Source organism: Callithrix jacchus, chromosome 11 (genome assembly GCF_049354715.1).
Source record: "Callithrix jacchus isolate 240 chromosome 11, calJac240_pri, whole genome shotgun sequence".
In the NCBI taxonomy this organism is placed as follows: domain Eukaryota; kingdom Metazoa; phylum Chordata; class Mammalia; order Primates; family Cebidae; genus Callithrix; species Callithrix jacchus.
Window position 1 is genome coordinate 119403650 of NC_133512.1, and position 27761 is coordinate 119431410.

General features: G+C 41.4%; 1 protein-coding gene and 1 pseudogene across 5 annotated transcripts in view; both read left to right on the top strand.

Moving 5' to 3' along the window:
* LOC128928470 (uncharacterized) overlaps positions 1-27761 on the top strand; it is a 124920-nt gene that overhangs the window by 19785 nt on the left and 77374 nt on the right. For 2 of the 4 annotated variants that reach the window (XM_078343858.1, XM_078343860.1), the window contains one exon: positions 1-27761. This exon is cut by the window's right edge and continues 32602 nt beyond it. The gene's annotated coding sequence lies outside the window, so the exon portion shown is untranslated. The other 2 variants (XM_078343857.1, XM_078343859.1) reach the window with 2 other exon arrangements.
* On the top strand, positions 19642-25835 carry LOC144578456 (melanoma inhibitory activity protein 2-like; annotated as a pseudogene). The gene has a single exon (XR_013524283.1). The product of XR_013524283.1 is annotated as a melanoma inhibitory activity protein 2-like (transcript).

Sequence of the window (27761 nt, forward strand, 5' to 3'; positions counted from 1 at the left end):
GCAGATCTTACTTTGTCATCCAGGCTGGAGTGAAGTGGTATGAACGTGGCTCACTGCAGCCTCAACCTCGTGGGCTCAAGTGATCCTCTCACCTCAGCTTCCTGAGTAGTTTGGATTATAGGTACGTGCCACCACACCGGGCTAATTTTTGTATTTTTAGTAGAGATGGGGTTTCACCATGTTGCCTATCCTGGTCTGGAGCTCCTGAACTCAAGAGATCCATCCACCTCGGCCTCCCAAAGTGCCAGGATTACAAGTGTGAGCCACCATGTCTGGCTGAGTTTTTTGAGAGATACAAAATTGGACCAGACTGGCCACAGTGGAAGGAAAGAGGAGGAAGTGAATAAAAGATGAGTCATATAAGTCGACTATGTCAGTGTGTCAGATAATGGAGGCCGTGGGGTCATGGTAAGAAGTTTGGATTTTATTCAAATTACTATATGAAGTCCTTTAAAACAGAGGAGACTGTATTCTGGTTTATTTTCTGAGAAGTTCTCTCTGGTTACTATTTGGAGGATGGAGTGGAAGGAGTTCAACGGTGGAAGAAGGGAAGTCAATTAAGAAGCTATTGTAGCAGACATGGGAGGAGTTGATGGTTTGAAATGGGGTTTTAACAATGGAAGTCATGAGACGGGATATATTTTGGAGGAAGCCTATATGATTGGCTGATGGTTTGGATGTGAATTGTGATGGAGAGAGAGAACACAATAATGACTCCCAAGGTTTTGGCCTGAGTAAGTAGGTGATGGTGATACTATTTACAGAAGTGGAGAAAACTAAGGAAGAAAAGTAGGTTTGAGGATGGAGGTCAATGCAGGGGGCAGCACACCAAGAGTTTTGATTTGTCAAAAGTTAAGTTTGAGACGCTCTTAGATAGACCAAGTGGAAAAGTTGCGTTAATGGTCAGTCATGGGAGTTTGACCTCAGGGGAGAGGTCAGGACCAGAGAGAGATTTAGGACTTTTGCCTAGTGTCTTCAATTTGCCCTTCAGAACGATGTTCCACTCTTTTTTGCCCTGCACTGAACTCTAATAATCTGACCTGTATTGACTCAACAGTCTTTCTTGTCCTGTAGCTTGCCACTGTATTTGGCCAGTAAAGAGCCCTGGACAAAGATCTGGGGGAAGGGAGGGAGGAGAGAGAGGTTGGGCTATTTATTCCTCTGGCTCCCTCTTTATGTAATATCATTTAGGGGTTACTGTGTCTTTCAACCGAAGATCACAGCTCCTGTCTCCAGGTTTCAGAAACTGCTCCTCCATTCTCTGTCAAGCCTAGGGGTGATAATGTATGTCAGTGTTATTAGCCCAGTCGTGCTGAACTGTCCCTTGTGGTTTCCCTAAATCCTGCCTTTTATTAAACTTCTCTCATGACCCAGGGAGGGTGCTATACACTTCTTGCTGGGGTCCTGACTTATGCTGGAGCCAATGGCATATACATGATAGATAGTAAAGCTGTGGGCCTGAATGAAAGCCACTAAGGAGATGAGAGGACAGAGCTTGAGGCATATCAGCTTTTAGAGGTGGGTAGGGAAGGAGGAGCTGGCATAGGAGATGTGAGTGGTAAGGCCCATTAAGTAGGGATTAAACCAGGTGAGCATGGAGTCACCAAAGCCCAAACAAAAAAGCACATCAAGAAGCAGGGGTTGCCCTGTCAAAAGCTACTTTCTGAGGTGTCAGGGGAGGTGGAAACAGAGAACCCACTGTCAGATTTGGCCATCAGTGACTTTAATGTGAGTGGTGTACATTCAAAGCTCAGCTGCTTAAATTTGTCAGAGTCCCATAGATTTGGCCATCAGTGAACTTTCATGTGAATGGTATAGACTTCACAGAGTTTAATTGCTTAAATATGTGAGTCCCACACCTTAATAGGATTTATGAGTTCTTGTGTGGTTGGCCCTTAGCTTAGTCCTCCGGCCTGTCCTCCTCCAACTCCCTGCCAATCACCCTGCTCCTCAGCCCCTCAAAGCCTCTGCTCTGGTGGAGGCTTCCAGGGTGTTGCTCTTGCTGTGTCTTCTACCTGGGACACTCTTTCTCCCATCTCTCACTTCCCCTGGCTCACTCCTATCTCAGGTATCTTAGAACCCTCCTGACCCTTGAGTCTGGGGAAAGCGACGTCCTTAGTACAGTTGATTCTCATTATCCACAGTAGTTACATTCTAGAAAGTTGCTGTGAGCACTGCATTAGTGAATACTGAACCCTGGCTCCTAGAAGTAACACAGGGTTAGGTTCCTGCAAGCTTCTGGTCAATGCATTGTCATTAACTGATTAAAGCACAACCTGTTTTGAGTATGTTTCTATTTAAAGGCATAGCCTTGTTCTGTGTGTATTTCTTATTTAATATGTTGTTGATTCATTAACGTTGAACCCATTGCCAACAGCACCATGAGTCACACCTGAGTGAAGCTTATCCAAACACCTGATTTTCTCCACAGGGCACATCACAGTTTTCTCATGCTTAGGAACATTAGACAGTGCTTCAGCACTAAGCTGGGGGCAATTATAAATAGTGAAATCACCAAGAAAAAGCACAAGGATACAAAAAATGTGGCACTAATGGACCTTGAAATGGACACATGTTTATAGTGTAAGAGTGGAAATAAAAAGGCAAAATGTCACCTAATTAAAGCTCATTGGGAATATGAACATGGGGTGACTCACATTTTTATTGCCACTTTGCGCAGGTTTGTGAATGACCTTGACAGTACCGGGAGTATGGACTTGAGGGTTACAAATACATGTTAGCAAGTAGAATTTGCAAATACAGAATCCATGGATGAGGATAGGCTATTCTTAGTGCATCTGTTAATTACCTCAATAAGATCCTTTTCACACTATTTTATAATACCAAAAGATCCATCACTTACTAGCTATGTGACTCTAGGCTGTTCACCTCTCTGTGCTTTAACGGTATCATCAATACTATGGCAGTAATAATAGTACTTAGCTCTTAGAGTTGTTGTAAGAATTAAATTAGTAAGGCCAGGTGCAGTGGCTCATGCCTATAATCACAGCGCTTTGGGAGGCCAAGGTGGGAGGATGACTTGAGGCCAGGAGTTTGAGACAAGCCTGGGCAACACAGCAAGAGTCTGTTGCTACAAAAAATTTAAATCTTATCTGGGCATGGTGGTACACACATGTAGTCTCAGCTGCTTGGGAGGCTGAGGTGGGGGGATCACCTGAGCTCAGGAGTTTGAGGCTATAGTGAGCTATGATTATGCCACTGCACTCCAGCTGGGGTAACAGAGTGAGACCCTATCTCTCTTAAAAAAGAAAAGAGTTAAATGAATGAATTCCTGTGAATAACTTAATAAGTGTGTGACACATAGTAAACACTTAGTGTTACGTGTTACTATTACTGTCACCTGTTTGTCTCTCTCATTGGACTATAAGCCCTGTGACGTGTTCCGAGATGTTGCTCTTTTGCTAGTTGCTGGGAATGATAACACTAAAACCTCATGGTATATGGCAGGCACTGCTGTAATTGTTTTACGTTTATTACTTCAGTTAGTATTTATGAGAGCCTAGTGGCAGTTTCTATTTGTGATGGTGAATATTAGGTGTCAACTTGACTGGACTGAAGGATGCCTAGATAGCTGGTAAAGTATTGTTTCTGGGTGTGTCTGTGAGGATGTTGCCAGAGGAGGTTAACGTTTGACTCGGTGGACTGGGAGAGGAAGTCCACCCTCAATGGGTACCATCCAATCAGCTGCCAGCATGGCTAGAACAAAGCAGGCGGAAGAAGGTGGGTTAAACAAGCTTGCTGAGCCTTCTGGTTTTCATTTTTCTCCTATGCTGGATGCCTCCATCTGTTCCTCCTGCCCCTGGACATTGGACTCCAGGTTCTCTGACCTTTGGACTTTATGACTTACACTAGTGGTTTACCGGGGGCTCTTGGGCCTTTGGCCATAGACTGAAGGTTGCCCTGTCAGCTCTGCTGCTTACTGAGGCTTTTTGACTCAGACTGTCAGTACTGGCTTCTTTCTTCCTCAGCTAGCAGATGGCCTATCATGAGACTTCACCTTGTGATTGTCTGAGCTAATTCTTCTTAATAAACTCCCTTTCCTATATACATATAGCTTATTAGTTCTGTCCCACTGGAGGACTCTGACTAATGCAATATTCTTGTCTTCAAGAAGAGGAAACTGAAGCACAGAGAGAGGTAAGTTACTTGCCTAGGGCCACACAGATATGCAACCCCGGATTTGCACCCAGGCTTTCTAACTTCAGAGTAAAGAACACCTTGTTATTGTTCACACAGAGCATCAATAGACTCCCTCAGCCTATACTTGCCTTCTTTTCATTAGCACACATCTTTGCTTAAAAAAAAAGCATTTAAACCACTCTGTAACAGTATTATAAAAAGCTTTTAAACACTTCCCCGCATTCCTGGCATCTAATTCAGCTACTGTTTTCCCTTTGATGGTCCCTTCCAATGTTTGTCCGTAAAATACTTTTCTTGATGCTAATTGTAGCATTATGCATAATAACTGGGTGTTTTGCTTTTTACCTGAGATTTTCTTGTAACACATGTTCATTGTCCACGTGTCTGTGTCCCTTTCATTCTGGCCTGTTTTAATGGCTTTACTGATTAAAGAGAGGGAAGAGGTCTTCTCTTTCCTGCTTCTTATGGCTTCACTAGATAAGTTTGCCCCTTGCATCTGATTGCTACCCCACCACCCTGCTGAAAAGCCAGTTACAAACATTTATATAGTGTTTGCTAAGATTAAACCATGGAGTTGCTGCTGCTGATGTCAATCACTGACAACAGCAATTTCATATAATTTTCAGTCCAATATATGTCAGATGCCCTGCATTTACATGTATTAACTAAATCATCAAAATCATCTGAAGTGTTGAGTATTATTATCATCATCCCCATTTACATCTGAAGAAACTGAGGCAAAGAGAAGTTAAATAAATTGCCCAAGATCACATAGCTAGCAAGTGGTAGATTCAGGATTTGGGCCCAGGAAGTCTGGCTTTGGAGACTCGGTTCTTAACCACTACAGTGCCCCCTGGAATGGCATCACTGAGCTCAAAATAACCAAATCCAATGTTGTTAAGGAACCGGGAGCCAGCCTCCCTGCTACGTGAGTACCAGTGCCCTGTGCTTCTCCCTTTTTAGAATGTATTGTTTTACATATAGGGGCATTCAATAGCTGTAGTGCCCTGAGACTAGGGAGCGGGCCTGTTACTCACCACAACATCTTTAATGCACTGTGCAGTGCGTAAAGTAAATATGATCCTCAATATTTATTGAAGGAAGAAAGGAAAGAAGAAAAGAAGGAAAGTGGAAGGTGGAAGGTAGGGTATAGATTGAGGACTGAGAAGGCAGGTGAGATAAATTGTAATATAGAATGTGTCTATTTGACTTGTATGGGAATTAGGCTTTGGGGGCCATAAAACAGGGTTGTATCTTCTATTTCAGGGGTGCAGAGTATGATGGACTACAAGGATGAGTTCAAGCCAGATATGCTTTTTTTTTTCGCCCAGGCTGGAGTGTAGTGGCATGACCTTGGTTCACTGTAACTCCTGCCTCCCGGGTTCAATTGATTCTCCTGCCTCAACCTCCCAAATAGCTGGGATTACTGGCACCCATTGCCACGCCTGGCTAAATTTTGTATTTTCAGTAGAAACAGGGTCTTGCCTTGTTGGCCATGCTGGTCTTGAATTCCTGATCTCAGGTGATCCACCTGCCTTTGCCTCCCAAAGTGCTGAAATTAAGCCAGAGACTCTTGATGTCAGTCAAATGGTGAAGCTCCTGCCTACAGGGCTGGGACCAGAGTTCAGAAGAAGGTGGAGGCTGGGTGGAAGGAGAGGGAGAGTGAGGAGTCAATCCTTGCAGGAGAGAGTCTTTGGGTCTGACAGCTCCCCTCTGCCCTGGGAAGCAATTGTGGTGCAAAGCTATGTTTGAAATATGTAAGCCCTGCCTTCCTACCCGACTCCAGGCCATTGTCTAGAAGCCAGGTGGTGAATACTTGATGTTACTTTGATGTCTTGGAACTCTTTCTATAAGTGCCGGAGTTGGCGGCAGAATACCTACAAATGTCCTCAGGAAAGTAGATTTTTGTTTCTGGTGCTCTGGGACCCAAGTTCTTTGAAAGAGTAAGATATATAAGGCTAAGACAAATCCTGAAAGAGATAAAAACAAGGTGCTGGTTCTGTCATCGCCTGTCTTAGGGACCTTCTTTGTGACTCATTGTTTTCTACCTGTCAAAATGGGAAGCAATTGTCTACACAGCTTCTCAAAGTTTTGTTGTGATTGAATCAAACAAAATGTTGAAAGTCCTTGGGAAAGTGTAAAGCACCATAAAATATAATTATTATTAATGCCTAACATTATACACATTAGATAACATAATACAATTAACTATGTTGGTGAACTGTCACCTAACCCCCACCCCCACCTCTGACTCCTCCATCTCTCTGTCCCTAAGAAGTAGGTTTCAGACTTTGAAAAGGAAATGTGAAAACCATAATTAGTATATGTATTAATTTTCTATTGCTGCCATACCAAATTATCACAAAGTTAGTGACTTTAAAACAATACAAATTTATTATCTTACAGTTCTGGAGGAAAGAACCATGAAAGGGGTCTGATGGGGCTAAAATCAAGGAGTTGACAGGGCTGTATTCCAGTCTGGAGGCTCCTTGCCTTTTCCAGCAGTCAGAGACCAACTGTCTTCCTTTCCTTATGGTCCCTTTCCTCCGTCATCAAAGCCAGCCATGTGACATTGCTCTGTGCCTTTCTTCTGTGGTCACATCTTCCCCTCTCTTCTGCCTCTCTCTTTCACTCTTAAGGACCCTTGTGATTACATTAATATATTAGTCTGTTCACATGCTGCTAATAAAGATGTACCTGAGACTGGGTAATTTGTAAAGGCAAGAGGTTTAATAGATCCACAGTTCCACATGGCTGGTGAGGCCTCATAATCATAGAGGAAGGCAAAGGAGAAGCAAAGGTACATCTTACATGGCAGCAGACAAGAGGGCTTGTGCAGGGTAACTTCCATTCATAAAACCATGATCTCATGAGACTTATTCACTATCATGGGAACAGTATTGGAAAGAACTTCCCCTATGATTTAGTTACCTCCCACTGGGTCTCTCCCATGACACACATGGGAATTATAGGAGCTACAATTCAAGATGAGATTTGGGTGGGGACATGGTCAAACCATATCAATTAGGATCACCCAGATCATCCAGCATAATCTCCCTATTTTAAAATCAGTCAATTAGCAACTTTAATTCTCCTTTGCGCAGTAACCAAACATAGTCATAGGTTCTTGGGATAAGGACATGGACATCTGTAGCATGCCATTAGTCTAACTACCCCAATATGTACTTTGTGCACTTTCTTCCTGGAAAGAACTTTGGCAAAAGCACAATGGAAAGTCAAAATTCTTCCTAATTTGCTTCAGATACTACTGAATGAATCCTAACAATATCCTTTTCATGGGTAACCAGCAACACCTAGTGTCTCTCCAAATAAATTTCAACAGCAAGCTTATTTAAAGTGACCTGTAATTAAGCTCAGTGACTGATGATGGAGAAATAAAATTCTCATTATTCAAAGAGAGAGAAGGCTGGAATTCTCTCTTCTCTACATTCTTTTGATTTATTTTGAGTCCTCACATCCATGCATGCATCCATCCAGAAGTATTTAAATTAATTCTGTTTGGGGCATGGCACCATACTGGGCTCTTTGGGAGATGTGGAAAGATAAATATGTAATCCCTGTCCTCAAATTGCTTCCAGTCTTACTGGGCAGACTCTAGTGATTAAAGCATATGTGCTCATTTACAAAGCACTGAAGACTTAAGGGCCAAATGTGGGAGTTATAATTATATAGAGCAACTGTACAACACCAAAAGCCCAAAGAACAGTGAATTAAACAGCAGAAAAATTTATTTCCTGCTCTTATGAAATAACTGGTGCAGCTACTTTGGAAAACAGTTTGACAGTTCCTCAAAAAGTTAAATATAGAGTTACTATGTATACTAGCAATTCTACTCCTAGGTATATATCCAAGAGAACTGAAAATGTATGTCCACACAAAAACTTATACATGAATGTTCATGGTAGCATTATTCATAAAAGCCAAAAAGTAGAAGCAACCCAAATGCCCACCAACTGATCAATGGATAAGCAAACTGTGGTATATTCATACAATAAAATATTATTCAACCATAAAAACTAAGTATTGATACATGCTACAATATGGATGAAAGTTGAAAACACTATACTAAGTGAAATAATTCAGTCATTAAAGGCCACATATTATATGATTCCATTTGTATGAAATGTTCAGAATAGGCAAAACCATAGAGACTGAAAGCAGATTCATGCATACTAGGTCCTGGGAATTGGAGAAGGGAGAATTGGGAATGACTGCTAGTAGGTACAGGGTTTATTTTGGGGGTGATGACAAAATTCTCAAATTAGATGGTGGTTGTATTAGTCTGTTCTCATGTTGCTAATAAAGAATACCCAAGATTGGGTAATTTATAAAGAAAAAGAGGCTTAATGGACTCATAGTCCTACATGGCTGGGGAGGCCTCACAATCATGGCAGAAGGCAAAGGAGGAGCAAAGGCACATCTTACATGGTGGCAGGCAAGAGAGCATGTACAAGGAGACTCCCCTTTATAAAACCATCAGATCTCTTAAGAGTTATTCACTGTCACAAGAACAGCATGGGAAGACCCACCCCCATGATTTAGTTAGCTCCCACTGAATCCCTCCTATTACACTTGGGAATTATGGGAGCTACAATTCAAGATGAGATTTGGGTGGGGGCACAGTCAAAGCATATCAGTGGTGATGATTGCACAATTTTGCAGATGTAATGGGAACCCTAAAAACCATTGAATTGTACACTTTAAATGGGTGAATTGTTTTGCATTTGAATTATATCTCAATGAAATTACTAAAAATTATGAAAAGGATCAGGGAGACAAAATGAGTGATAAGTAATTAGAGGACATGAAGGAGAGATTAGAAAAGTGCCTCTGATTAGTTTTTTGCTTCTTGGGTTTCTTCTTCAGGTCTCAGAGTGGTCCCCTTTTTCTCCCATGTATTTCTTTCCCTCTCCTACACCCCTACTGCAATCAGCAGGATGTTTACTATGTGAGGCTGATTCTGATCCCAAACAAGGAGAGAGATGGCAGTTCCATTCCCTATGCAGAGAAAAAGGAGAACGTGCTGATGAAAATAGAGAATGGAATAGGATTCATGCCCCTTACTCTTGAGTGCATTCCCACATGGGAGGCACCTCTAGCTCTGCGGAACAAATGCCCTTGGGATGCCAGGTCCTGTGAGCCCGCCACACAGTTTACCCAGCTGTTTGGAGAGTGAGGAATCTGGGGGTGGCAATGCTCAAAGCTGTGTTCCTAATCTCCACAGTGGAGAGCTAGTAGTGTCTGTCTTTGCTTTCTGGCTAGCCTGCACTTAGGGCCCTTGGGCTGTCTACCTTCTCTCTGTTCCCTTTGATAGAGCACTTCCTCATTAACACACATTCTGATGTCTCCTTTCCAGCCATGTGGCTTGTTTCTTGATCTGCTTCCTGATTCTTGTCTTGTGCTGTAGAAACCAAAGTACTATTTTTTACAGGACAAGATATGACTCTGCATTGTAAAAGTTATTTCACTTGTTCTAGGAGGCCTTTAGAAGCTGTCGTTTGGATCAGGCTCCATGAATTACCCTGAGTGACTTATCTTCCACTATGATCTTCCTCCCTGTGCTCATGGGTTCCTGGAGTCTAGGTGGTGTGGAGATGCATGGAGATTGAGTTTGAAATGTCAGAGCCATTGTAAAAGATAGTGTCCCAACTGTTCCAGCTAAGAGAGGCCCAAGGAGACATGATGACTAAATGTATTATAGTATCCACAGACAGAAAAAGGACATTAGATAAAAACTAAGGATATTTCAGGGCTTGATATTTGTATGAGAAAAGTATGAACACTAATAATAATGCATCAACGTTAATTGTGACAATGTGCTATAGTATTGTAAAATGTTCATTGGGGGAAATCTTGGCCTGGTATACATGGGCTCTGTATGCATTGTCTTTGAAATTTTTCTGTAAGTCTAAAATTATTCTAAAATCTAAAATAAGAACTTCATTAACTCCCTTGTCCCCAACATAAAGAATGTCCCCACCTACATCATAGCATTCAGCTCTACCCTGGCTGGACCATTTAAAAGCTGAGTGTCATTCAGTATGCCTCCTTTGATGGGTGATAATCAGACATCACCTCTATCATTAGCGCTTTCTGAAAATATTTTATTTACCTGTCCAGAAAGAATAGAGTTTTAAAATCCTGGGTGGGTGGCTAGGAAGATGGAAGTGAAGGGGCAGAAGTGTCCATTCTGGTTCTAGGGTGAGTGAAGCCCTGAAGGACACTGAGTGACAATGAGTGAGGCTGCAGTCATTCTGGCTCACATCCAAATGGCTGTCAGGGAATGATTGATCCATGAAGACATCATCTCAGAGAGTCAAGGCAAGTTTTGCATCTAGAACACACAGCCAAATATCAGGACCTGAAGGTGTACCCACACTTCCTGTCAAATATGAGAGTTTAGTCTGAAAATGAGTAGGAGCTAAGGCTATACAAGCCAGAGCAACTGAGTCAATCAGGAGTGAATTCTGGGGTCCTGAGTTCCAGGACTCCAATTCTGAGCACAATGAGTAGCACACTTCCCATGACACACTGTTAAAGACAGCCATACTGTACAAGATGCCTCTGGAACCATTGCCCGCCCTGCCAGGGGCATCGATGAGAAAAAAGAGGGATCGAAGAGGTGGATGGAGATGACTTGGCAGCCAGTCCTACTCTTCAAGCTGTGACTGCTTTTCCAGGAGGTGCTTACATTCAGTCTAGTGGGTTGAATCTTGGCCCCCAACATTTGTGTCTACCAAGATTTCAGAATGTGACCATTTTTGGAATTAGGGTTTTGCAGATATTATTAGTTAAGATGAGGTCACAGTGGATCAGAATGGACCTTAATCCAATGACTGCTGTCCTTATAAGAGGAGAGGACATGGACCCTGACAGGGAAGAAAGCCATGTGAAGACAGAGGCAGAGGTTGGAGTGATCCAGCTATGAGTCAAGGAACACCAAGGATTTCTGGGAGCTACCAGTGCTAGGAAGAAACAAGAGGATGTCTCCCTATGCCTTCAGAGGGAGCATGGCCCTGCCAACTTCTTGATCTTGGATTTCTAACCTCCAGAACTGTGTGAGAATGAATTTCTGTTGTTTTAAGACACCTAGTTTATGGTGCTTTGTTATGGCAGCCTGGGGAAACTAATACATTTGTTGAGGACCGTACTGGAAGGGTATGGGGTACTTAGCTGCATATGTCCTTTGAGAGCCAAGGGTTATGGGCATTCCTGTTCCCTGGAAGATCTGAGGCTTAGAGTTTGTGTCTCATACTTGTAGGCACTGATGTGGTCCAAAGATTGATGAGAAGTTAGTATAGGTAATAAAATATGTTACTCCTTCCTTCCACTTCCCACAGTGAAGGCTCTCCGAGGGGGATTTCTCTGTGAAACTCTTGTACCATTATTCTAAGGAACTAAAAGGTATAGATTCCTCTAGCAAAGACTGCCTCATGATTCCATGGTTTGTGTTTACTTTTTCGTCTCTAGAGTTACCTCTCCCACACCTCCAAACAGAAGCACCTCTTCTTCAGATTCTTGACCCACTGGATCCCTGTGGCTCCTGACACTATTAACCAGCCCTTCTGGAAACTTTTCTTCTAGGCAGCAATACCTCTTTCTTCTTTCTCTTGTAACTTCTCCTCTTATTATGACTTAATTGCTTCTACTTCCTTGACCTTGCTAAGAAATGTGTTTGCCTGAGTTCTGTCTTTGGTCCTCTTTTGAAACTCTAAACCTTTCTTGGGTAAGTACCCAGTGTCTTTGCTTTAATTGCCATTCACCACGTGACTCCCAAATCTCTGCTCTAGTTCAGAGCTTTCCCTTAAGCTTCAACTTCGTGGAGTCAATGCAATGTCTCCATCTAGGAGTGCCAGACACTTCAAACTCAGTGTGTTCCAAGCCCTTTACCAACTTAACTCTTCCCTTGGCCAGAATTACAGATTCCCCTCTTTCAGAATGAATTCATGCAGTTTTAAATTAAGATAAAAAAGATAGATATTGGGCAGTTTTGGAGAAAGTAAAAAAGAACAAAACCTCCCAAATCACACAAAGAATTATGGTTGGTGGCAGTGTAGGAATTACCCAATCAATATCCTGTCAAAGGTTATCTGTACAAACTTTCAATATGATACAAGGGGATTTTAGGACACAAAATATGCACAATTGAGGAGATTGAGGTTAACGTGTAACACGTTTCATAGCTCCTTCCAGGTCCTTTCATCTCTCCTTTTTGGTTCTCAGAGCTGACGTAGGGGCCACTCTTCTTGACCACCTTGTTTCACCCCCAGGCCAGGCTGAGCCCTTTGAAGTCTTCTGATGAAAAAGCAGTCTTTTCCTGTCCCCTCCTCAGCCCTGCAGCTATGTTCTGCCCTTTCTGTTTGTAGTGACGTACTCCTAGCCTTGCTTTTGGTACATATCAGCAGGTGGTGGATGAACCTAGAACCTCTTATCTGATTTGTTACCCTGAGTCCTGTGCCTCAAGGCCATCACACACTACTATTTCCACCCTCTTGGGTGAGAGTCCAGACCAGCAAACACATCCATGAAATCATAAGAAAGATAAAAAGCCTACAATGTTCCAAGGGCCACTTTTTCTTTTTCTTTAAAGTGTTTATGATCCAGAATTGAACTGGAGAGTTGAGTGGTGGGATTGTTAGGGAAGCCAAGAGGCTAGGAGAGCCAGAATAACACCATTTCAAGTTCAGTGCCATCTTGAAACTAGCAAGACAGATTCCTTCCCAGTCATCACCAATGGTCCTAAGATATTTATAGTTGAGGAAAACCTACAAGGACACATTCCTACAACAATAGAAAGTCCACATGTCCTAATACCCATAACAATGTATGCTTTCAAGATAATTATATTTATGCTTTGATGTACTCACACAGTCAAATGTCAAAGATAGTTTTCTTTGAATCAATATAATAATACATTTTGTTATGCTCTCTGCTCACCTGCATGTAGTCACAGCTTAGTTTAGTCTTTACATAGACAAGACCTGCAGATTAGAAAAACTTAAAACGGAGATGATATGTTCCTTGGCCTGCTTTCTGGAGATGTCCTACTCTGCAATGGAGTAGTTTCCAATAAATTTGCTTCTGCAACTCAGTTTGAATTTATTCCTGTGTGAGATCCAAGAACCTTCTCTTAGGGTCTGGATCAAGATTCCTTTTTCCCATAATTGGATGGAAACCAACATAATAAAATTTATTTCTAAATATGTTGTAAAGTTATCTAATTTCAGAATTCCATTGCTAAATATGCTGAGGTTCTGAATTAGAGGCTCAGGAATGTACTGATGAAGATGCTTGGATGGATAACACTGGCCATTTCCCCTGGTATATTAAGCACCGTTTGTTTCTGAGATATCCAGTAGTGATTTGAAGTGTGCCCCTGAGCAGCTTTGGGCTCAGTTCTGGCACTCATGTCTTAATTAGGTGGGTTTTGACTCATCATGATCTAGTTACCCATTTTTCCTCAACAGAGCGCTTTATTTATTTTATACAATTAGAAGGGGGAAGCTCACAAAAGTCATCACATCATAGAAGAGACATGACAGAAAAGACCATTAACTCTACCTTACTGTACAAATCCCAGAAGTCGTTAGGGACTTACGTAAACAGCACATCTTAAATTATTTAGTTGACAGTCTCTAATAACAATGCCAGCAGTGTTGTATACTTTATTCTTCATTAAAGCAAAAGTGATTATCCTGCTATATAACCTAATCATCTGAAAAATTTAATTCCCATAACAACGTTTGTTATTACTGTTTTGTAAAAGGGCAGATTAAAGACAGAAGTTTGATGCATCAAGTTGGACTGCAGCACAAAAGCCAAAATAAGTGTTTCTTCCACTAGAGGTCTGGTGCCTGGCCTGTTTTGGAAAGTCCTTGCCCTGGATGGTAGCAGGTGATGGAGTTGGGCAGAATCTAATTTTCAGCAAGTTTTAATTTTTTTACTGCCTGACCAAATTCTAGAAATAAATGTTGCATAAGCTAATTTTGGTGGGGCTGGGGGGTGGTCCTAGTAAGATGATTGATTTGATAAGATAATTTAGGGGGATTTTTAAACCTCCATTGAGCAAATAATTCAAAATTTACTGGAATCCTTGGACCTGTGAGGATGTGGGATAGATGCTAGACATTGTTAATATGACATTGTTTTTGGCATCAACAAGCCTGGGCTGCTAGTCACCAATGTTTCCAGATCTTCTTGGGTACTTGGTCACCTGCTTGGAGTTAGGCATTGTTATGTCTTTTGCTCTAACATATAGGAACTGTTATGGACTGAATGTTTGTGTTCCTCCACATTAAATTCATATGCTGAAATCCTAACACTCAATATGATGGTATTAGGAAGCGGAGCCTTTAGGAGGTAATTAGGTCCTGAGGGTAGAGTGGTAAATGGGAGTAGTGCCCTTATAAGAAGAGTCACAGACATCTGGCTTCCTCAGCCCCTCACCTTTCTCCCTACCATGTGGGGATACAAGAAGGCAGCCATCTCTAAATCAGGAAAAGAGCCCTCACCACGCATCAGATCTGCTGGTACCTTGATTTTGGACTTCCAGCTTCCAGACTTGTGCGTAATACATGTTTGCTGTTTAAGCCATCCAGGATATGGTATTCTGTTATTGCAACTTAAACTAAGACAGGACCCCAGGGAAAATTCCCCTTCCTTCTTACCTCTCTCCTAACAAATAACCAGTGAGTTTTCTTTTTACTGCATCAAATCTAGCCCATCCTACTTATCACAGAAAGTAAGTTAAACTTCCTATCATACCTGGTGATGGAAAATCAGTGAGATGACAGATGCAAAACACAGTTATTGGCATGTAACAGGCCTCAGCAAAGGGTATTTTTCTTCCCACTTCTATTTTAAAAAATAGCGATTTTTAAAAAAGCTGAATCTGCATGTATTTTTACTACAGCAGTGTCTAGAAATGTTTACATGAGAGATTTCTTCATTTTAGGGTTGGGTAACAGCCAGTATAATTTTACGGTTACAATATGTGATAGAGCCTGCTAATTGTTTCCCAATATTTATTTGCCTCTTCTCCCTTAGCAATAGCATCTCAGGATGTAAGTGGGCATACTGCTGCATCAAACTAAAAGGCATTTGCCATGCTCCTTTGCATTACCAGATGACTACTAGACAATGGGATACTGAAATGAAGTGCTAGGATTTCTAGGAAGTCTTTTTTTTAAGGGAGGGCATCCTTCTGTTTTTTCTTTTGCTCTCTTCTCTTGCCTGGGATGTAGATACAGTGGCTGAAGGTCTAGCAGCTGTCTTGGACCATGAGGACAAGGGTCCCCTATGAGGGATGGTGGAGAGTTAACCGGAAGGTTCCTGGGTTCTTGGTCACTTAGTGGAGTCCCATACAAGTCATGGACTGTCTACTTGTGGATTTCTTTGATGTAAGATAAATAAATTTCTAATTTGTTTCAGCTGCCATTTTTTAATTAAAAATTTTAATTTTATTAATTTTATTTTTTATAGTAAAAATAATATAAAATTTATCACCTTAACCATTTTAAGTGTACAGTTCAGTGGTGTTAACTATATTCATATAAGCTACTGTAGTTTTAATTTTTTAATTATGTGAAACCAAACCTAATCCTAACAAAAACACAGTCGTTATTTTAACTGATCTTCAATAAACTAACTTGTTAAATTAACAGACTCTTCATTTCCTTAGTAAAGGGTGCTAATCATGACCATCATATGCATACTCCCAGGTATTAAACTATTCTCTAGGATGGTGCATCTCAATTTACATGTGCATTAGAATCACCTTGAGATTTTCTGATTCTATAAATTGTAAATGAAGTGTTAATGCTGGAATGAGTTAAAACTTTGGAGGACTGTTGGGAAGGTATGATTGATTTGTGCAATGTGAAATGAAGGTGAGATTTGGGAGGGGCTGGGGGCAGAATAGTATGATTTAGTCAATAAAGACAATATAGAACTTTAATCAGTGGATCCAATCTTGAAAAAAAAAAAACCCTTTAGAAAGTTGGCAAGTGAGTACATGCTTAAACATTTTAAATTAACATTGTAAGTTAAAATAAAATGTTTAAATTAAAATATGCCTGGTGTGTTCTTGACTTCCTTACTTTTTCAGTTAACTGATTGCTTAGCCTGAGTTACTATAATAAAAATGAAAATGGCTTATGTGCTATTACTTTGATGGGAAATGCTATTTAAGCAGAATGAAGAAAAGGGGAGGGAAAGCTAATGTGAGAATGCTGAATTGCTCTGGACTGCACTTAGATTCATGTGTGACTGATTTCTTGATCTTGTATGACTGTTTTTGATACGGTTTGGCTCTGTGTCCCCAGCGAAATCTCATCTTGAATTATAATCCAAATTATAATCCCCTGGTATAGAGGAAGGGACCTGGTGAGAGGTGATGGGATCATGGGGGTAGTTTTCCCCATGCTGTTCTCATGACAGTGAGTGAGTTTTCATGAGATCTGATGGTTTTCTTAGTGTTTGGAAGTTCCTCTTTCATTGCTCTCTCTCCTGCCCCCTCATGAAGAAGGTGTTCGCTTCCCCTTCTGACACGATTGTAAGTTTCCTGAGGCTTCCCCAGCCATGTGGAATTGTGAGTCAATTATACCTCTTCCCTTTATAAATTACCCAGTCTCAGGGAAGTTCTTTATAGCAGTGTGAGAATGGACTAATACAGTAAATTGGTACCTCAGAGAGTGGGGTATTACTATAAAGATACTTGAAAATATGAAAGAGACTTAGGAATTGGGTAACAGGCAGAGGCTGGAATAGCTTGGAGGGCTCAGAAGAAGACAGGAAAATGTGGGAAAGTTTGGAGCTTCCTAGAGCCTTGTTGAATAGTTTTGATCAAAATGCTGATAGTGATGTGGACAATGAAGTCCATGCTGAGATGGTCTCAGATGGAGATGAGAAACTTCTTAGGAACTGGAGCAAAGGTCAGTGTCAGTCTTGCTATGCTTTAGCAATGTTTAGAAAACGTCTATATTATCATATTTACATTTCTGTGAATTTACAGCATTCAAATCTCCAAAATGGTCATCTTTTGATCTGTTGTTTATATAGATTTTCATTGGCTTTCTAATGAGATAGTTGTACTTCTCTAATTTTTCTTTAATTTCCAGTATGTATTTTTTAAGGATCGGCAATTAATGTATGAGATGGAGTAATTTTATGTTCCATGTTCTGCCTGATCCTAGCATTCTGTTGGGTTTATGATTCACAGCAGCCTGTTGGAGTAATGTGGTGACCCTCTCCCTTCCCATTGATTATGGACATTGCCAGAATGATTTCTCATTGGCAGGGATCCTAAAGTCTATGTAGCACTTTCTTTTCCCCAGTTGATTGAATACTGTCTTTTAAAGCCTCAGTTTTTGCCTTGGAACCAGTTCAAGTAGCACAGAACCAGATGAGTTCAGAACCACAAACCTGTACCCATTAGACTTTGGGTGTCACCTCTGCCAGGTGATACCTGCTGAACTTGCCACCCAATCAAATTAAATCCTCTGGAGAGATCTCAGCATAGAATAGATGAGCATCCCTGGTGATTCTGCTGTCTAACCCATGCCCTTGCCCTAACAAGACACTTTTAGAGAGCCTAGTTTCAACTTATTTTACTTCCTTATGGACCATCTAGTTGAGTCCAGGGTGACTCCAGGCTAAGCCATCTAAGTGAAGACAGAATTTTTTCCCCTAGAAAACTAAAACCCAAACAAATTCAACTCTTTATTATGGAGATGTTGAAACGTACACTGTCTTGGTCTTAGTCTGTTGCTTATAACAGAATACCTGAAAGTGAGTAATTTATATTAAAAAAGAATATATTTCTTACAGTTATGGAGGCTGAGAAGTCCAAGGTCAGGGGCCACATCCGGTGAGGGTTTTTGTTGGTTGGACTTTCTAGAGTCTGGAGACTGCATAGGGGGAAATTGAGCATGCTAACGTGCTAGCTCACCTCTCTCTTGCTTCTTCTTATAGAGCCACCAGTTCTTCCGCCATGATAACCCATTGATCCATTAACCCATTAGTCCATCAACTCCATTACCTTTCAATAGCCCCACTTCTCAATACTGCCACATTGGGGGTTGTTTCAACATGAGTTTTGGAGGGGACAAATATTCAAACCATAGCATAAACAAAATAAAGAGAATAGAAAAGTAGACACCCTGTACTCATCACTCAGCTTTAACAGTTATCGGTACAAATCGAATCTTATTTTATCCATGTTCCTAGCCACCCCACCCCTAACTTCTCCCCACAACCCCACTGAATTACCATGATGTTAGAAAAATGAGGACAGGCAGCTATTTCTTCTGAAGAAAGATCCTGGGCACAGTATAAATCACCCCATGTAAGGAATGGGAGTTGGGTTCTCAAAGCTGGGAGAGCCAAGGGCATGACAGATGGTGTGGGTGTGGCAGGGTTCAGCAAAGGCAGTGCCTCCTCAGTCTGTCCTGAGTGACTGGTCCCATGTGGATGAAGGTTCCAGTTCATTAGTGTTGTGACCCTGTCTCTGAATCTGATTATCTTTGAGCATCACCGCCACCGCTTTGTGAATAAAAGAGACCTTCTTACCAAAAAAATAAATAAATAAATAAATAAAAGCAAAGTACGCACAAAACATTAACAGAAAATTACAAAATGTTTGTGAAGGACATAAAAGATAATCATAAAGGGGGAAGATGTTACTTTCATGATGCAAAAAATCAATTTCCATAGCTATGGAAATTTGTCCCCAAATATCTGTAAATATAATGCAATTCAAAATGCCAAAATGTCTCAGTGTGGTGGCACACAATTGTAGTCCTAGCTACTTGAAAGGCTGAGGTGGGAGGATCTCTTGAGTCCAGGGTTTTGAGGCTGTAGTGAGCTATGATTGCACCACTGCATTTCAGCCTGGGTGACAGAGTGAGACCCTGTTTCTAAAAACAAACAAAAAACAGCTAAAATGATCTTTTCTTAAATGAAATTTTGTATGTTGATAGTAGAATTCACATAGAAGAACAAAATGTCAATAATGGCCAAGGCAATTTTGAAGAAACACAAATTTGCAGTCTCTCCTTGACAAAGGTTTTTATTATTAACAAGCTAAAGTAATGAACACAATATGGTATTACCAATATAAAACAGTTAAATGGGGATCGCGTCCGGATCTGCACTGCCTCAGGATGTAAAGTTTAACAAGGGGGTCAGGGTGGGCAGCGTGGGCCTGTGAGGCCTGTGGGTGCCCGCATCCCCCAACTCCCCCTGCAGCTGACTCCACAATGGTCCTCTCTCGTTGCCGTGTATGGATTCAGGTTCCAGACTGAAGGCTACCTGTTTTCCAGTGCTCCCCACTTCCTGGGTCCCCCAGCTCCCCCTGTAGCTGGCTCCACAGTGGTCTGCTCCAGTTCCAAATGGAAGGCTATGTGTTCCATTGTGACCCCAGCAGGCTGGGGTTACTGCGGTGACCACCAAAACAGCCTTGATGCTGTAAAGGAGCCCAGAGCTACCCCTCAGCCATACTTGCGGATGGTCCTTTAGGAGCTACCCAGGATTGTGGCAGCACTGCTAAAAAGTATGGTATCAAATTCTAATGGTTTTCCATGGGAATTAGTGATATGGGAAGGTGTTATTGGATTTTTTGCTATTCCTCTTTTTTTGTGGAGACGTATCAGATCAGTTAGGAGTTGGCTTTATGTGCGAAGAGAGAAAAAGCTTGCTACAATGCTTTCTGAACTAACTGAAAAAAAATGTAAACTGCTTGAAAAATCTAGGCATGTTCAAAAGGAGTATGAAGGCTATGAAGTAGAGTCATCTTTAAAGGATAACAGCTTTGAGAAGGAGGCAGCAGAAGCACAAAGTTTGGAGGCAGCCAGTGAAAAGCTTAACAGATTTATTTCTGAAATTGAGGATGAAATAGTCTATCTAGAAAAAGAGTTAAAGGAAGAGAAATCTAAACATATGATAAGTTGCTGGCAGACATTTCAAAAACAATAGAGTCACTAGAAGATCACTCAAAATTCCTCAAATCACAAATAGCTGAAGCCAAAATGACCTTCAGCATATTTCAAATGAATGGAGAACTGAATATAGCAATAAAAGATGCTTTTAATGAAAATTCTCAACTTCAGGAAAGCCATACACAGCTTTTGCAAGAAGCCGAAGTAAGGAAAGAACAAGTGAGTGAACTTAGTAAACAGAAAATATCATTTGAAGACTCCGAAGTGCACACAGAACAAGTGCTAATTGATGAAGATGATCACATCAGGACTCTGACTGAACACTTGCTGAAGATGAAAGATTGGGCTGCTATGCTTGGAGAAGACAAAATGGATGATCATAACTGGAAACTGGAAATGAACAATGAATTGGAAAATGGTGCCTACTTAGATGATACTCCAAAAGGAGCTTTAAGGAAACGGATTCATGCTACTAAGTTACATACTTCTTTAAAAACTTTAGAAGAAGAAAGAAACCAAATGTACGTTCAGTTTTCCAAGATTAATGAAACAAAGAAAGATCTTGGAGACCATATTAAACATCTTCAGTCTGAACAAGCATCTTTACAGTCAGAAAACACACATTTTGAAAGTGAGAATCAGAAACTTCAACAGCAACTTAAAGTAATGACTGAATTACATGAAGAAACTGCAATGAGACTTTACAAAAAGTTAGAGAATGAAGAAAAGCTTTCTAAAGTAGACAGAAAGATCAACTATACCACGGACCAGCTGGAGAACTATAGAAAGCAAGCCAAAGATCTTGAAGAAAAGTTGGAAGGAATGATTCTTTCTTATGAAGGGCAGATGATTTCCTAGAAGAAAAAAGAAAATGAAAATTGGTTTGCAGCTCAGACTGCTGAAGGAATCCTCAATGATTTCAGAAACGAAAATGCTCGCGAGAGACATGTTAAGAAGAACGGAGTTTAAATTCAAATTTTTACACAAAGATCCTTCTGCACTTGATGGTCCAAATACAGGATTTGACAGAGAGGATTACCCATATGTTACCAAGATGAGAAGAGGGCCTCTTTGCTCCCCACCTCCTCCAGGAATCGGGTTGGGAGTTTCTCCACATTATTTTCCACCAAGAGATTTCCCAGGTCCACCATATGCTCCATTTGCAAGGAGGAATGCCTATCCACCCACGGGTTTTCCTCCTTATCTTCCACCAGGACCTAGATCTTTCCTCCCTACCCCCATATGCTGAAGGGAGAAGTGAGATCCCTGCAGGGTTGATTCCATCTTCTAATGACCCTGCAACTGAACAAAAATAATTCAGATTGATCTCTAGTTCCCTCAGAATTGATTCTGCCTTAAAATGAGCCTGCTACTGAACACCCAGCATGACACCAAAAAACCTGACAGTATTTGATTCTCTTCCAAAGGAATTTAGACTGATCTTGAGTCCCCATCAGGGTTGACTCCACCTTCAAGTGAGCCTGCCACTGAATATCCAGCACCACAGGAAGAAAGCTGATCATATTTGTTTTCTTCTACGAAATAGTTGTGACTGATCTTGAGTCCCCATCAGGGTTGACTCTGCCCTGAAGTGATCCTGCCACTGAACATCTGGCACCACAGCAAGAAAGCTGACAGTATTTGTGTTCTCCTCCAAAGAGGTTGGGACGAATGTTGACTCCCCATGAGGGTTGACTCCACCTTCAAGTAAGCCTGCTACTGAACATCCGGCACCAGAGCAAGAAAGCTGACAGTATTTGTGTTCTCCTCCAACATAATTTTGACTGATCTCCAGTGTCTGTCAAGGTTGACTCCACCTTCAACTCAGCATGCTACTGAACATCTGGGACCACAGCAAGAAAGCTGACAATATTTGTGTTCTCCTCTAAAGTAGTTGTGACTGATCTCCAGTCCCCATCAGGGTTGACTCAGCCTTCAAGTGAGCCTGCCACTGAATATCGGCACCACAGCAAGGAAGCTGACAGTATTTGTATTCTCCACTGAAGTAATGGTGACTGATCTTGAGCCTCATCAGGGTTCACTTTGGCTTCTACTGAGCCTGCCACTGAACATCCAGCACCACAACAAGAAAGCTGACAATATTTGTGTTCTTCTCCAACATATTTTGACTGTTCTCAAGTCCACATCAGGGTTGACTCCACCTTCAACTGAGCCTGCCACTGAATATCCAGTACCACAACAAAAAAGCTGACAGTATTTGTGTTTTCCTCCAAAGTAGTTGTGACTGATCTCGAGTCCCCAACAGGGTTGACTTAGCCTTCAAGTGAGCCTGCCAGTGAACATCTCGCACCACAGCAAGAAATCTGACAATATTTGTGTTCTCCTCCAAAGTAGTTGGGACTATTATCAAGTCCTCATCAGGCTGAATCCTTCTTCAAATGAGCCTGCCACTGAACATTTCGCACCACAGCAATAAAGCTGACAGTATTTTGTTGTCATCCAAAGTAGTTGTGACTGATCTTGAGTCCCCTTCAGGGTTGACTCTGCCTTCATCTTAGCCTGTCACTGAACATTGGCACCACAGCAGGAAAGCTGACATTATTTTTGTTCTCCTCCAAAGTAGTTGTGACTGATTTCGAGTCCCTCAATAGGGTTGACTCAGCCTTCAAGTGAGCCTGCCAGTGAACATCAGGCACCACAGCAAGAAATCTGACAATATTTATGTTCTCCTCCAAAGGAGTTGTGACTGATCTCAAGTCCCCATTAGGGTTGATTCAGCCTTCAAGTGAGCCTGCCACTGAAAATCCGGCACCACAGGAAGAAAGATGACAGTATTTGTGTTCTCCTCTGAAATAGTTGTGACTGATCTTGAGTCCCCTTCAGGTTGACTCAGCATTCAAGTGACCCTGCCAGTGAACATCTGGCACCACAGCAAGAAATCTGACAATATTTATGTTCTCCTCCAAAGCAGTTGGGACTAATATCAAGTCCCCATCAGGCTGACTCCTTGTTCAAGTGAGGCTTCCACTGAACATTTGGTACCACAGCAATAAAGCTGACAGTATTTTTGTTCTCCTCCAAAGTAGCTGTGACTGATCTTGAGTCCTGATGAGGGTTGACTCAGCCTTCAAGTGAGCCTGCCACTGAACATCCAGCACCACAGGAAGAAAACTGACAGTAGTTGTGTTCTCCTCTGATATAGTTGTGATTGATCTTGAGTCCCCTTCAGGGTTTTGGAGGAGAACACAGCTACTGCCCGATTTCTTACTGTGGTGCCCAATGTTCAGTGGCAAGTTCACTTGAAGCCTCAGTCAGCCCTCCTGGGGACTCAAGATCAGTCACAGCTAATTTGGAGAACAAAAATACCGTCAGCTTTATTGCTGTGGTGACATGTGCTCAGTGGCAGGCCTTCAAGTGGCCCCGCCACTGAACATCCAGCACCACAGGAAGAAAGCTGATCATATTTGTGTTCTCCTACAAAATAGTTGTCACTGATCTTGAGTCCCCATTAGGGTTGACTCTGCCTTCAAGTGAGCCAGTCACTGAACATTTGGCACCACAGTAATAAAGCGGACAGTATTTGTGTTCTCCTCCAAGGTAGTTGTGACTGATCTTGAGTCCCCAGGAGGGTTGACTCAGCCTTCAAGTGAGCCTGCCAGTGAACGTCGGGCACCACAGTAAGCAATCTGACAATATTTGTGTTCTCCAAAGTAGTTGGGACTAATATCAAGTCCACATCAGGCTGACTCCTTTTTCACGTGAGCCTGCCACTGAACATTTGGCACCACAGCAATAAAGCTGACAGTATTTGTGTTGTCATCCAAAGTAGTTGTGACTGATCTTGAGTCCCCTTCAGGTTGACTCAGCCTTCAAGTGAGCCTGTCACTGAACATCTGGCACCACAGTAAGAAAGCTGACAGTATTTGTGTTCCCCTTGGAAATAGTTGTGACTGATCTTGAGTCCCTTTCAGGGCTGACTCGGCCTTCAAGTGAGCCTGCTACTGAACATTCAGCACCACAGCAACAAAGCTGACAGTATTTGTGTTCTACTTCAAGGTCGTTGTGACTGAACTCGAGTCCTCATCAGGCTGACTCTTATCTTCAAGTGAGCCTGCCACTGAACATCTGGCCCCACATCAAGAAAGCTGACAGTATTTGTCAGAAATCTGACAAATTCTCCTCTGAAATATTTGTGACTGATCTTGAGTCCCCTTCAGGGTTGACTCAGCCTTCAAATGAGCCTGCCACTGAACATCTGGAAGCACAGGAAGAAAGCTGACAGTATTTGTGTTCTCCTCTGAAATATTTGTGACTGATCTTGAGTCCCCTTCAGGGTTGACTCTGCCTTCAATTGAGCCTGCCACTGAACATCCAGCACCACAGCAAGAAAGCTGACAGTATTTGTGTTCTCTTCCAAAATAGTTGGGACTAATATCAAGTCCCCATCAAGCTGACTCTTATCTTCAAGTGAGCCTGCCACTGAACATCTGGCACCACAGCAAGAAAGCTGACAGTATTTGTGTTCTTCTCTGAAATAGTTGTGACTGATTTGAGTCCCTTTCAGGGTTGACTCCATCTTTAAGTGAGCCTGCCGCTGAACATCCATAACCATGGCAAGGAAGCTGACAGTATTTGTTTTCTCCTCTGAAGTAGTTGTGACTGATCTCAAGTACCCGTCACTGTTGACTCTGACTTCTACTGAGCCTGCCACTGAATATCCGGCATGACAACAAGAAAGCTAATATTTGTATTCTTCTCCAACATAATTGTGACTGATCTCAAGTCCCTATCAGGGTTGATTCCGCCTTCAACTGAGCCTGCTACTGAACATCTGGCACCACAGCAAAAAAGCTGACCATATTTGTGTTCTGCTCCAAACTAGTTGAGACTGATCTGTGGTCCCTATCAGGGTTGACTCAGTCTTCAATGAGCCTGCTACTGAACATTGGGAACACAGCAAGAAAGCTGACAGTATTTGTGTTCTCTAAAGTAGTTGTGACTGATCTCGCGTCCCCCTCAGGGTTGACTCCACCTTCAACTGAGCCTGCCACTGAACATCTGACACCACAGCAAGAAAGCTGACACTATTTGTGTTCTCCTCCAAAGTAGTTGTGACTGATCTTGAGTCCCCATCAGGGTTGACTCCGCCTTCAAGTGAGCCTGCTACTCAACATCCGACACCACAGGAAGAAAGATAACAGTATTTGTGTTCTCCTCTAAAGTCATCATGACTGATTTTGAGTCCCCAACAGGGTTAACTCAGCCTTCAAGTGAGGCTGCCACTGAACATTCGGCACCACAGCAAGAAAGCTGACAGTATTTGTGTTCTTCTCTAAAGTAGTTGTGACTGATTTGAGTCCCCATCAAGGTTGACTCTGTCTTCAAGTGAGTCTGCCACTGAACATCCGGCACCACAGCAAGAAAGCTGACAGTATTTGTGTTCTCCTCCAAAATAGTATGACTGATCTTGAGTCCCCATCAGAGTTGACTCTGCCTTTAGATAAGCCTGCTACTGAGCATCTGAAACCACAGCAAGAAAGCTGACAGTATTTGTGTTCTTCTATAAAGCAATTTTGACTGATCTCAAGTCCCTGTCAGGGTTGGCTCTGCCTTCAAATGAGCCTGCTACTGACCATCAGGAACCACAGCAAGAAACCTGACAATATTTGTACTCTTATTTACTGTGGTTTTAGACAAATGTGATTGTAACTTTATGCCTAATTAAATAAATTTTTAGTTGATTTAAAAGAAAAGAAACCCAGATACCATATAACTTCATTTATAAATACTTCAGTATTTACCTCTAGAAGACAACAAATTCCTTTTTTAACCAGAATACCATATCATGTCTACAATAGTTATTCATATTTTCAGGAAATATTTTAAAGTATCCCAGGAAAATAACTTGAGCCCTTATAATAGTATTAATGTAGGCTTAAATGGATTTTCCTAAAATGTGTTACCTATCTTTATGTACTCAGTATGGAATCATCCAGCAATTCATTGTCATCCACTTGACATACACCACTGAAGGAAGTTTAAAGTTCATCTACAAATTCTGCTTTCTACACAGTCATCTTTCTTTATATTATCATTAAATAAGATCAATTTGAGCACTAGTCTCTAGGGGAAGAAATCTTGTTCTTGACACATCTCCACCTGGGCAAAGTTTTACTCAGTATTTACCTCATCATCTCCCATCTTTATAAAGCCAATTCCCCATCCACATTCAAAATATACACATTAGAATATTTCTTTCATTCCCTGTTTTAAAAAATAAAAAGAAACTATTATTATCTAGGGGATTTTCAATCAGCTTTATTGAGGTATAATTTATATACAGTAAAATCCACCTATTTTATGTGGACAATTCAATGAGTTTTGAGAAATGTATGTAACCATATAACAGCCACTACCATCAAGATATAGAATAATTATATCATTCCAAAAAGTTCCCACGTGTCCATCCACCAACACTACAGCATGGCCTATGGTAATGACCAATCTGCTTTCTATCCCTATAGTTTTACTATTTCTAGAATTTCATAGAAATGAAATATTTGGTGTTTGGCTTCTTTCACTTAGCCTAACGCTTTTTTTTTTCTTTTTTTGAGATGGAGTTTCATGCTTGTTACCCAGGCTGGAGTGCAATGGCACGATCTCAGCTCACCGAAACCTCCGCCTCCTGGGTTCAGGCAATTCTCCTGCCTCAGCCTCCTGAGTAGCTGGGATTACAGGCAGGCACCACCATGCCCAGCTGATTCTCTGTATTTTTAGTAGAGACGGAGTTTCACCATGTTGACCAGGATGGTCTTGATCTCTTGACCTCGTGATTCACCCCCCTCGGCCTCCCAAAGTGCTGGGATTACAGGTGTGAGCCTCTGCACCCAGCCCGCCTAACGCTTTTTAAGTTCATTCCTCTATCAGTAGTTTGTTCCTTTTTATTGCAGAGTAGTATTGCATTCTATGAATATACTACAATTTGTCTATCCTTTCAGCAGTTGATCAATACCTTTGTTTGGGTTGTTTCCAGTTATGGGTTATTATGACTATATCACCTAAGCACATTTGAATGTAAGTCTTTGTGTAGATCTGTGTTTTTATTTCTCTTGGGTAAATACCCCGGAGTGGAAGTGTTGGGTCACATGGTAAAGATATATTTAACTTTATAAGAATCCGCCAAATTGTTTTCCATAGTACCTGAAACAATTTGCATTCCTACCAGAGAAGTGTGAAAGTTCCAGTCTCTCCATATCCTTCCCTCCAGAGAAGTATGAAAGTTCCAGTCTTTCCATATCCTTGACAATTGTCAGTATTTAATTTTAGCCATTCTAAGGATTTTGTATTAGTATCTCATGATTTCCCAATTAGTAATTATGTTGAGCATCTTTTCACATACTTATGTATGTATCTTTTATAAACTCTTTATTTTAACCTTTGCTCATTTAAAAATTGGATTGTTCATCTTCCTATTGTTGAGCTATAAATTGGTTTTATTCTGGATACAGTTTCTTATCAGATATATGTATTATGAATACTTTCTCCAGGTTTGTGGCTTATCTTTTCATTTACCAAACTGTTATTTTTGAAAAGCAAAAGTTTTAAATTTTGATGAAGTTCAATTCATCAGCTTTTCCTTCTATAATTTACATTTTGTGTGTTGTATTAAAAAAGTTTTTTCCT